This window comes from Lytechinus variegatus, chromosome 19, assembly GCF_018143015.1.
Source record: "Lytechinus variegatus isolate NC3 chromosome 19, Lvar_3.0, whole genome shotgun sequence".
Lineage (NCBI taxonomy): Eukaryota > Metazoa > Echinodermata > Echinoidea > Temnopleuroida > Toxopneustidae > Lytechinus > Lytechinus variegatus.
The window spans coordinates 6062329-6074294 of record NC_054758.1 but is presented as its reverse complement, the minus strand read 5'-3'; positions in this window follow the sequence as shown (position 1 = coordinate 6074294).

Sequence of the window (11966 nt, the reverse complement as noted above, 5' to 3'; positions counted from 1 at the left end):
CAGAGCAAACAATCACTTTGTTTCTTTCGAAACTCTTTTTTTATATGTTTTATAAATATCCAATTTGTTATTTTTTTTTTTGCAAAGTTTTATTCATAAAATTAGTACCTCTCGTCTCTTATCAATTGAGCCCCCTCCTCTTCCATCCTAATACAAAACAGAATGTTGAATAATAATAATAATGATGATAATTTTAACAATAATATTAATAATAATAATCACGGTATTTACTCAGGGTAGCTATACTTCAGTTCCGAAAACTGTTCTCCGAGCGGGCTATTATTGAATGAACGAGTCACCCTTCTTATTTCAAATTTTAAAAAAGCACTCTTAAAATCGGTATTAATTGCGAACTTGAAAAATAAAGTTTTTTTCAATGTTTTGAAGAAATCAGAATTGAGAAAATATCGAAGTTATTTATATATCGCCCTCTCTGGTGAGATAACGCATAAATATTGCATCATATCGATGGTGCAATACTGATAGTGTATGATAAATAGTAAAACAATCTCCCTTTCTGTCGGGGTGAGCCGTGGTGTAGTGGATATCGTTTGAGCCTGAAGCAACCGGACTTTAAAGGGGAATCCAACCCAAAAAAACTTGTTTTTATAAGGAAAAGAAAAATCAGACAAGTTGATAGGTGAAAGTTTGAACAATATTGGACAAACAAAAAGAAAGATACAAATTTTTAAAAGTTGTAAATATTGGTAATCACTATACCCATGGAGATTTCAAATTGGCCGCTTGCTTATAGGATGTCATAGTGATGTAAGACAAGGACTACTCTTCCATGTACTCCAATACATATTATGGCTAAAATGTCATTTTTCCCAAAAGTTTTATTTCAAATTATATTTTTCTTTCATGAGGACATAAAACAATATACTACATGGGTTATATTTAGATTACTGCCCCAGGGGAATGGGTACTTAGGAGAAAACCACAAATCCCTGATAATAAAGTACATGGTCTATGGGAAAGTTGTCCTTGCCCCTTGTCATACTTTACTTACCCAGTTGCCAATTTGAAATCTACATAATATTAGTGATCTCAATTTTAAAGCAGCTATAACTTTCTTATTGCTTGTCCAATTTCTTTCAAACTTTCACCATTCTGTTTAATTTATTTTTCTCTTTCCCAACACAACATTTTATGGCCAAGGCTGGATTCCCCTTTAACCCATTAGCCCGTGCAAAAAAAAGCATGGTGGGTTGTCTGCTACATTCAACTCGATACTCATCCTTTTTTTTTTGTTTTGTTTGTTTGTTGTTGTTGTAATTTGTTTGTTTTTAAAGAGGAAGGAGGTAAAGATTATGAATTATCAGAGCATACAGTCACTTTGTTTCTTTCGACACTTTTTTTTTATATATGTTTTTATCAATTTCCAATTTGTTAATTTCCATTTTCCAGATTTTTAATCATGATATTAGTACCTCTCATCTCTTGTCGAGCCCCCCCCCCCCCCCCCTCCACTCCATCCTAATACTACACAGAATGTTAAATGAACGAGTCATCCCTCTTGTTTAAAAAACCGTCTAAAAATCGGTATTAATTGCGAACTTGAATTTTTTTTCAATGTTTTGAAGAAATTAGAATTGAGAAAATATCGAGCTTATTGAAATATCGCCCTCTCTGTTTGGATACAGCATAAATATTGCGACATATCGATGGTGCAATATTGATTGTGTATGATAAATAGTAAAACTATCACCCTTTCTGCCGGGGTGAGCCGTGGTGTAGTGGATATCGTTTGAGACTAAAGCAACTCGATGTCAAACCCAACTGGGTTGTCTGCTACATTCAATTCGACACTCATCCTTTTTTGGCATTTTTTCAGTGTCTTTTTTCCATTCAATTTTCTAAGTTTCTGTATTTTATTTTCTGAGTTTCTATTTTTTATCTCAAGGCAAACAGTTTTTGTTTTCTATTTCTATCGAAACACAACTCATCTTCATGTCTAACATGAAATCTTCTCATTCTTTCCTTAATATTGTTTTATTTTTTTTATTTTATTCTTTTTGGGGGGGGGGGGTCTTCACCTTTTTAAAATACTATTTATTTGGGGTAAAGTCTATATGTTCTTTTTTTCTTTTACTTTTATGCAAAGGCACAACGGGAAGTAAGAAAGATATTTGATTTTTTTATTGTTTACTTCTGCAATTACATCATTCGTATATAATACATTTTCCATAACATAACAAACATAGTATATTGAGAACTTTTTTGGCATGAATCATAACTAAATGTACTAAAATTATCATTACAAACAAAACTGATCTCATACCAAATTAGTTAACATTTACAATTTGCAGGAGAAGGATTGTCATCATAAGCAGATTGCTTGAAAAAAATGACAACCCCAGGTTAAAACTCATTGATTAATATAATACATTGATACAGCAGAATCGATATACTGTACATTTCATGAAAAACAGCAGTAATGTAATTTGAGCAATGAAGATGGAGATGATAAGGATGAAGATGATGGTGAAATGGTGAAGATGAAGGCGATGGAGAGGATGATGATGGTGATGATGCTTTAATGATGACACATCGACACAGAAATTTATATTCTGATATCAACATAGACTTAACGTTTGCCTTAAATGAGCAAAGAGACGTGGATCTTTTTATAGATTCTGGTAGAATCTATATGGCCAAAAGAGAAGTATAAATTCAGGAGGACATCAAATTATAGATTATTGAAAAAAAAGATGTAAACATAGATCGTTAACGGATGGCTAAACGAAATTGTTGACTTCCTGAGGAATAATTTCCTTTTGTTCAATGTTTTCAAGAAATTCGAATATTATATACAAGTTATTATAACTTATTGCCATATCGCCCTCTCTGGTGATATCTCGCAAACATAAATTGCATCATATCGATATGGTGCAACACTGATAGTGTATTATAAATAGTAAAACTATCTCCGTTCCTGCCGGGGTGAGCCGGGGTGAGCCGTGGTGTAGTGGATATCGTTTGAGCCTGAAGCAACCGGACTTGTTTCTATATTTTATTTCAAAGCAAACAGTTTTTATTCTCTATATCTATCGAGACACAACTCATCTTCTTCATGTATAACATGAAGTCTTCTCATTTTTTCCTTGTAATTTTTTTTTGGGGGGGAGAGGTCGTCACCTTTTAAAATACTATTTATTTGGGGTAAAGTGTATATGCTCTTTTTTCTTTTACTTCTATGCAAAGGCACAACGGGAAATAAGAAAGATATGGCTAAATGAGAGGTATAAATTTAGGAGGATATCAAATTATAGATTATTGAAAAAAGGATGTAAACATAGATCGTTAACGGATGGCTAAACGAAATTGTTGACTTCTTAAGAAACAATTTCCTTTGTTCAATGTTTTCAAGAAATTCGAATATTTATATAAACTGTTATTATAACTTATTGCCATATCGCCCTCTCTGGTGAGATCTCGCAAAAAAAATTGCATCATATCGATGGTGCAATACTGATAGTGTATGATAAATAGTAAAACTATCTCCCTTTCTGCCGGGGTGAGCCGTGGTGTAGTGGATATCGTTTGAGCCTGAAGCAACCGGACTTTAACCCATTAACCCGTGCATAAAAGCATGGTGGGTTGTCTGCTACATTCAACTCGATACTCATCCTTTTTGTTTGTTTGTTGTTGTAATTTGTTTGTTTTTCTAGAGGAAGGAGGTGAAGATTGTGAATTATCAGAGCATACAATCACTTTGTTTCTCTCGACACTCTTTTTTTATATATGTTTTTATCAATTTCCAATTTGTTAATTTCCATTTTCCAGATTTTTAATCATGATATTAGTACCTCTCATCTCTTATTGAGCCCCCTCACTCCACTCCAGCCTAATATTACACATAATGTTAAATGAACGAGTCATCCCTCTTATTTCAATTTTAAAAAAGCACTGTCTAGAAATCGGTATTAATTGCGAACTTGAAAAAAAAAAAACGTTTTTTTTTTTCAATGTTTTGAAGAAATTAGAATTGAGAAAATATCGAACTTAGTGAAATATCGCCCTCCCTGTTTGGATACAGCATAAATATTGCATCATATCGATGGTGCAATATTGATTGTAGATGATAAATAGTAAAACTATTTCCCTTTCTGCCGGGGTGAGCCGTGGTGTAGTGGATATCGTTTGAGACTAAAGCAACTCGATTCAAACCCAACAAGGTTGGGTTGTCTGCTACATTCGATTCGACACTCATCCTTTTTTTGCATTTTTTTTCAGTGTCTTTTCCATTCAATTTTCTAAGTTTCTGTATTTTATTTTCTGAGTTTCTATTATTTTATCTCAAGGCAAACAGATTTTGTTCTCTATTTCTATCGAGACACAACTCATCTTCTTCATGGCTAACATGAAGTCTTCTCATTCTTTCCATACTATTGTTTATTTTTTTTTTGGGGGGGGTCTTCACCTTTTAAAAATACTATTTATTTGGGGGTAAAGTGTATATGTTCTTTTTTCTTTAATAATAATAATAATAGGTCCATTTATATAGCGCAGCTACTATGTGCATATACTCTACTGCGCTTTGATAATTGGTATCATATTATTACCCCGGCTGTAGCTGAGCCGCCATATTAATAGGCGCTAAAGCGATCAAGGAAAAATCCTACCGGGTACCCATTCACCTCACCTGGGTCGAGTGCAGCACAATGTGGATAAATTTCTTGCTGAAGGAAATTACGCCCGGTGGCTGGGATTCGAACCCACGACCCTCTGTTTCAAAGTCCGAAGACTAATCCACTGGGCCACAACGCTCCACCTTCTTCTGTATTTGTATTCTTCAACGCTTTTACTTCTATGCAAAGGCACAACGGGAAATAAGAAAGATAATGATTAAATAAGAAAGTATAAATTCAGGAGGACATCAAAATATAGATTATTGAAAAAAAGATGTAAACATAGATCGTTAACGGATGGCTAAACGAAAATGTTGACTTCCTATAAGAAATAATTTCCTTTTCTTCAATGTTTTCAAGAAATTCGAATTATGTATATAAGTTATTATAACTTATTGCCATATCGCCCTCTCTGGTGGGATCTCGCAAAAAAATTGCATCATATCGATGGTGCAATACTGATAGTGTATGATAAATAGTAAAACTATTTCCCTTTCTGCCGGGGTGAGCCGTGGTGTAGTGGATATCGTTTGAGACTAAAGCAACTCGATTCAAACCCAACAAGGTTGGGTTGTCTGCTACATTCGATTCGACACTCATCCTTTTTTTGCATTTTTTTTCAGTGTCTTTTCCATTCAATTTTCTAAGTTTCTGTATTTTATTTTCTGAGTTTCTATTATTTTATCTCAAGGCAAACAGATTTTGTTCTCTATTTCTATCGAGACACAACTCATCTTCTTCATGGCTAACATGAAGTCTTCTCATTCTTTCCATATTATTTTTTTTCTTTTTTTTTTTGGGGGGGGGGTCTTCACCTTTTGAAAATACTATTTATTTGGGGTAAAGTGTATATGTTCTTTTTTTTTTTACTTCTATGCAAAGGCACAACGGGAAATAAGAAAGATAATGGCTAAATGAGAAGTATAAATTCAGGAGGACATCAAATTATAGATTATTGAAAAAAGATGTAAACATAGATCGTAAAGGGATGGCTAAACGAAATTGTTGACTTCCTGAGAAATAATTTCCTTTTGTTCAATGTTTTCAAGAAATTCGAATATATATGTATATAAGTTATTATAACTTATTGCCATACCGCCCTCTCTGGTGAGATCTCGCAAAAAAAATTGCATCATATCGATGGTGCAATACTGATAGTGTATTATAAATAGTAAAACTATCTCCGTTCCTGCCGGGGTGAGCCGGGGTGAGCCGTGGTGTAGTGGATATCGTTTGAGCCTGAAGCAACCGGACTTGTTTCTATATTTTATTTCAAAGCAAACAGTTTTTATTCTCTATATCTATCGAGACACAACTCATCTTCTTCATGTATAACATGAAGTCTTCTCATTTTTTCCTTGTAATTTTTTTTTTGGGGGGGAGAGGTCGTCACCTTTTAAAATACTATTTATTTGGGGTAAAGTGTATATGTTCTTTTTCCTTTTACTTCTATGAAAAGGCAAAACGGAAATAAGAAAGATATGGCTAAATGAGAGGTATAAATTTAGGAGGACATCAAATTATAGATTATTGAAAAAAGGATGTAAACATAGATCGTTAACGGATGGCTAAACGAAATTGTTGACTTCTTAAGAAACAATTTCCTTTGTTCAATGTTTTCAAGAAATTCGAATATTTATATAAAATGTTATTATAACTTATTGCCATATCGCCCTCTCTGGTGAGATCTCGCAAAAAAATTGCATCATATCGATGGTGCAATACTGATAGTGTATGATAAATAGTAAAACTATCTCCCTTTCTGCCGGGGTGAGCCGTGGTGTAGTGGATATCGTTTGAGCCTGAAGCAACCGGACTTTAACCCATTAACCCGTGCATAAAAGCATGGTGGGTTGTCTGCTACATTCAACTCGATACTCATCCTTTTTGTTTGTTTGTTGTTGTAATTTGTTTGTTTTTCTAGAGGAAGGAGGTGAAGATTGTGAATTATCAGAGCATACAATCACTTTGTTTCTCTCGACACTCTTTTTTTATATATGTTTTTATCAATTTCCAATTTGTTAATTTCCATTTTCCAGATTTTTAATCATGATATTAGTACCTCTCATCTCTTATTGAGCCCCCTCACTCCACTCCAGCCTAATATTACACATAATGTTAAATGAACGAGTCATCCCTCTTATTTCAATTTAAAAAAAGCACTGTCTAGAAATCGGTATTAATTGCGAACTTGAAAAAAAAAACGTTTTTTTTTTCAATGTTTTGAAGAAATTAGAATTGAGAAAATATCGAACTTAGTGAAATATCGCCCTCCCTGTTTGGATACAGCATAAATATTGCATCATATCGATGGTGCAATATTGATTGTAGATGATAAATAGTAAAACTATTTCCCTTTCTGCCGGGGTGAGCCGTGGTGTAGTGGATATCGTTTGAGACTAAAGCAACTCGATTCAAACCCAACAAGGTTGGGTTGTCTGCTACATTCGATTCGACACTCATCCTTTTTTTGCATTTTTTTTCAGTGTCTTTTCCATTCAATTTTCTAAGTTTCTGTATTTTATTTTCTGAGTTTCTATTATTTTATCTCAAGGCAAACAGATTTTGTTCTCTATTTCTATCGAGACACAACTCATCTTCTTCATGGCTAACATGAAGTCTTCTCATTCTTTCCATACTATTGTTTTATTTTTTTTTTGGGGGGGGTCTTCACCTTTTAAAAATACTATTTATTTGGGGGTAAAGTGTATATGTTCTTTTTTCTTTAATAATAATAATAATAGGTCCATTTATATAGCGCAGCTACTATGTGCATATACTCTACTGCGCTTTGATAATTGGTATCATATTATTACCCCGGCTGTAGCTGAGCCGCCATATTAATAGGCGCTAAAGCGATCAAGGAAAAATCCTACCGGGTACCCATTCACCTCACCTGGGTCGAGTGCAGCACAATGTGGATAAATTTCTTGCTGAAGGAAATTACGCCATGGCTGGGATTCGAACCCACGACCCTCTGTTTCAAAGTCCGAAGACTAATCCACTGGGCCACAACGCTCCACCTTCTTCTGTATTTGTATTCTTCAACGCTTTTACTTCTATGCAAAGGCACAACGGGAAATAAGAAAGATAATGATTAAATAAGAAGTATAAATTCAGGAGGACATCAAAATATAGATTATTGAAAAAAAGATGTAAACATAGATCGTTAACGGATGGCTAAACGAAAATGTTGACTTCCTATAAGAAATAATTTCCTTTTCTTCAATGTTTTCAAGAAATTCGAATTATGTATATAAGTTATTATAACTTATTGCCATATCGCCCTCTCTGGTGGGATCTCGCAAAAAAAATTGCATCATATCGATGGTGCAATACTGATTGTGTATGATAAATAGTAAAACTATTTCCCTTTCTGCCGGGGTGAGCCGTGGTGTAGTGGATATCGTTTGAGACTAAAGCAACTCGATTCAAACCCAACAAGGTTGGGTTGTCTGCTACATTCGATTCGACACTCATCCTTTTTTGCATTTTTTTCAGTGTCTTTTCCATTCAATTTTCTAAGTTTCTGTATTTTATTTTCTGAGTTTCTATTATTTTATCTCAAGGCAAACAGATTTTGTTCTCTATTTCTATCGAGACACAACTCATCTTCTTCATGGCTAACATGAAGTCTTCTCATTCTTTCCATATTATTTTTTTTCTTTTTTTTGAGGGGGGGGGGGGTCTTCACCTTTTGAAAATACTATTTATTTGGGGTAAAGTGTATATGTTCTTTTTTTTTTTACTTCTATGCAAAGGCACAACGGGAAATAAGAAAGATAATGGCTAAATGAGAAGTATAAATTCAGGAGGACATCAAATTATAGATTATTGAAAAAAGATGTAAACATAGATCGTAAAGGGATGGCTAAACGAAATTGTTGACTTCCTGAGAAATAATTTCCTTTTGTTCAATGTTTTCAAGAAATTCGAATATATATGTATATAAGTTATTATAACTTATTGCCATACCGCCCTCTCTGGTGAGATCTCGCAAAAAAAATTGCATCATATCGATGGTGCAATACTGATAGTGTATGATAAATAGTAAAACTATCTCCCTTTCTGCGGGGTGAGCCGTGGTGTAGTGGATATCGTTTGAGCCTGAAGCAACCGGACTTTAACCCATTAACCCATGCAAAAATGCATGGTGGGTTGTCTGCTACATTCAACTCGATACTCATCCTTTTCTTCTTTTTTTTTTTTTTTTTTCAAGTGGAAGGGAATGTGTCAAAGTAGATATTTTTATTTTCTTTCCAATCTTTTTTTTTTCAAAATAATTGTCTTCAGTTATTAATTAATATTTAGTTTGGGCACATTTCTTTTTTTCTGTTAAAACATATTCGTAAATAGGATAGATAAAGCCAGTTAAGAGAGGATGGCAATTCTGGATGAAAGTCAAGTAGATAAGAAAATCCTTGATCATGGGAAATGCTTCTTTTTAAATGAAATATAAATGATGGACGAACAATAAAATCTACGACTTTCTCCAAAGTAAACTGAGGATTTTTGTTTTCTTAATGAGGCAGGTCGTATGGTGCAAAATTCCTATAAAGCTGCGAGAGACTAAATATAGTGAATTTTTTTCAATACAACAATCCAATTATGATATGCTATTCATACACTCTAAAAAATTAAATGTGAAATCCACTTTTAAAAGTTTGGTGGAGTGGCAATCTTTTGTAAATGTTTAATTTCTTTTCCCTTTCATTTTCCTTTTCTCTTGTCATTTTTTCTCCATTGTATACAAATTTTATTTGGGGGCGTGGCCCTCAAGCCCCCCCCCCATCTGTACGCCAGTGTCCTAATCATTTTGTTGTTATTCAATGATCAGAGCAACTAAGAAGTTAAAATGAATCGCTATATATCGCCCTCTCGAGTGAGATCTACCAAGAATATTGCATCATATCGATGGTGCAATATTGATTGTGTATGATAAATAGTAAAACTATCACCCTTTCTGATGGGATGAGCCGTGGTGTAGTGGATATCGTTTGAGACTAAAGCAACTCGATTTCAAACCCAACTGGGTTGTCTGCTACATTCAATTCGACACTCATCCTTTTTGGCATTTTTTTTCAGTGTCTTTTTTCCATTCAATTTTTTAAGTTTCTGTATTTATTTTTTCTGAGTTTCTATATTTTATTTCAAAGCAAACAGTTTTTATTCTCTATATCTATCGAGACACAACTCATCTTCTTCATGTCTAACATGAAGTCTTCTCATTTTTTCCTTGTAATTTTTTTTTGGGGGGAGAGGTCTTCACCTTTTAAAAATACTATTTATTTGGGGTAAAGTGTATATGCTCTTTTTTCTTTTACTTCTATGCAAAGGCACAACGGGAAATAAGAAAGATATGGCTAAATGAGAGGTATAAATTTAGGAGGATATCAAATTATAGATTATTGAAAAAAGGATGTAAACATAGATCGTTAACGGATGGCTAAACGAAATTGTTGACTTCTTAAGAAACAATTTCCTTTGTTCAATGTTTTCAAGAAATTCGAATATTTATATAAACTGTTATTATAACTTATTGCCATATCGCCCTCTCTGGTGAGATCTCGCAAAAAAATTGCATCATATCGATGGTGCAATACTGATAGTGTATGATAAATAGTAAAACTATCTCCCTTTCTGTCGGGGTGAGCCGTGGTGTAGTGGATATCGTTTGAGCCTGAAGCAACCGGACTTTAACCCTTTAACCCATGCAAAAATGCATGGTGGGGTTGTCTGCTACATTCAACTCGATACTCATCCTTTTCTTCTTTTTTTCTTTTTTTTTTCAAGTGGAAGGGAATGTGTCAAAGTAGATATTTTTATTTTCTTTCCAATCTTTTTTTTTAAATAATTGTCTTCAGTTATTAATTAATATTTAGTTTGGGCACATTTCTTTTTTTCTGTTAAAACATATTCGTAAATAGGAAAGATAGGGCCAGTTAAGGAGGAGGGAAATTCTTGATGAAAGTCAAGTAGATAAGAAAATCCTTGATCATGGGAAATGCTTCTTTTTAAAATGAAATATAAATGATGGACGAACAATAAAATCTACGACTTTCTCCAAAGTAAACTGAGGATTTTTGTTTTCTTAATGAGGCAGGTCGTATGGTGCAAAATTCCTATAAAGCTGCGAGAGACTAAATATAGTGAATTTTTTTCAATACAACAATCCAATTATGATATGCTATTCATACACTCTAAAAAATTAAATGTGAAATCCACTTTTAAAAGTTTGGTGGAGTGGCAATCTTTTGTAAATGTTTAATTTCTTTTCCCTTTCATTTTCCTTTTCTCTTGTCATTTTTTCTCCATTGTATACAAATTTTATTTGGGGGCGTGGCCCTCAAGCCCCCCCCCCCATCTGTACGCCAGTGTCCTAATCATTTTGTTGTTATTCAATGATCAGAGCAACTAAGAAGTTAAAATGAATCGCTATATATCGCCCTCTCGAGTGAGATCTACCAAGAATATTGCATCATATCGATGGTGCAATATTGATTGTGTATGATAAATAGTAAAACTATCACCCTTTCTGATGGGATGAGCCGTGGTGTAGTGGATATCGTTTGAGACTAAAGCAACTCGATTTCAAACCCAACTGGGTTGTCTGCTACATTCAATTCGACACTCATCCTTTTTGGCATTTTTTTTCAGTGTCTTTTTTCCATTCAATTTTTTAAGTTTCTGTATTTTATTTTCTGAGTTTCTATATTTCATTTCAAAGCAAACAGTTTTTATTCTCTATATCTATCGAGACACAACTCATCTTCTTCATATCTAACATGAAGTCTTCTCATTTTTTCCTTGTAATTTTTTTTTTGGGGGGAGAGGTCTTCACCTTTTAAAAATACTATTTATTTGGGGTAAAGTGTATATGCTCTTTTTTCTTTTACTTCTATGCAAAGGCACAACGGGAAATAAGAAAGATAATGGCTAAATGAGAGGTATAAATTTAGGAGGATATCAAATTATAGATTATTGAAAAAAGGATGTAAACATAGATCGTTAACGGATGGCTAAACGAAATTGTTGACTTCCTGAGAAATAATTTCCTTTTGTTCAATTTTTCAAGAAATTCGAATATATATGTATATAAGTTATTATAACTTATTGCCATACCGCCCTCTCTGGTGAGATCTCGCAAAAAAATGCATCATATCGATGGTGCAATACTGATAGTGTATGATAAATAGAAAAACTATCTTCCTTCCTGTCGGGGGAGCCGTGGTGTAGTGGATATCGTTTGAGCCTGAAGCAACCGGACTTTAACCCATTAACCGTGCTAAAATGCATGGTGGGTTGTCTGCTACATTCAATTCGATACTCATC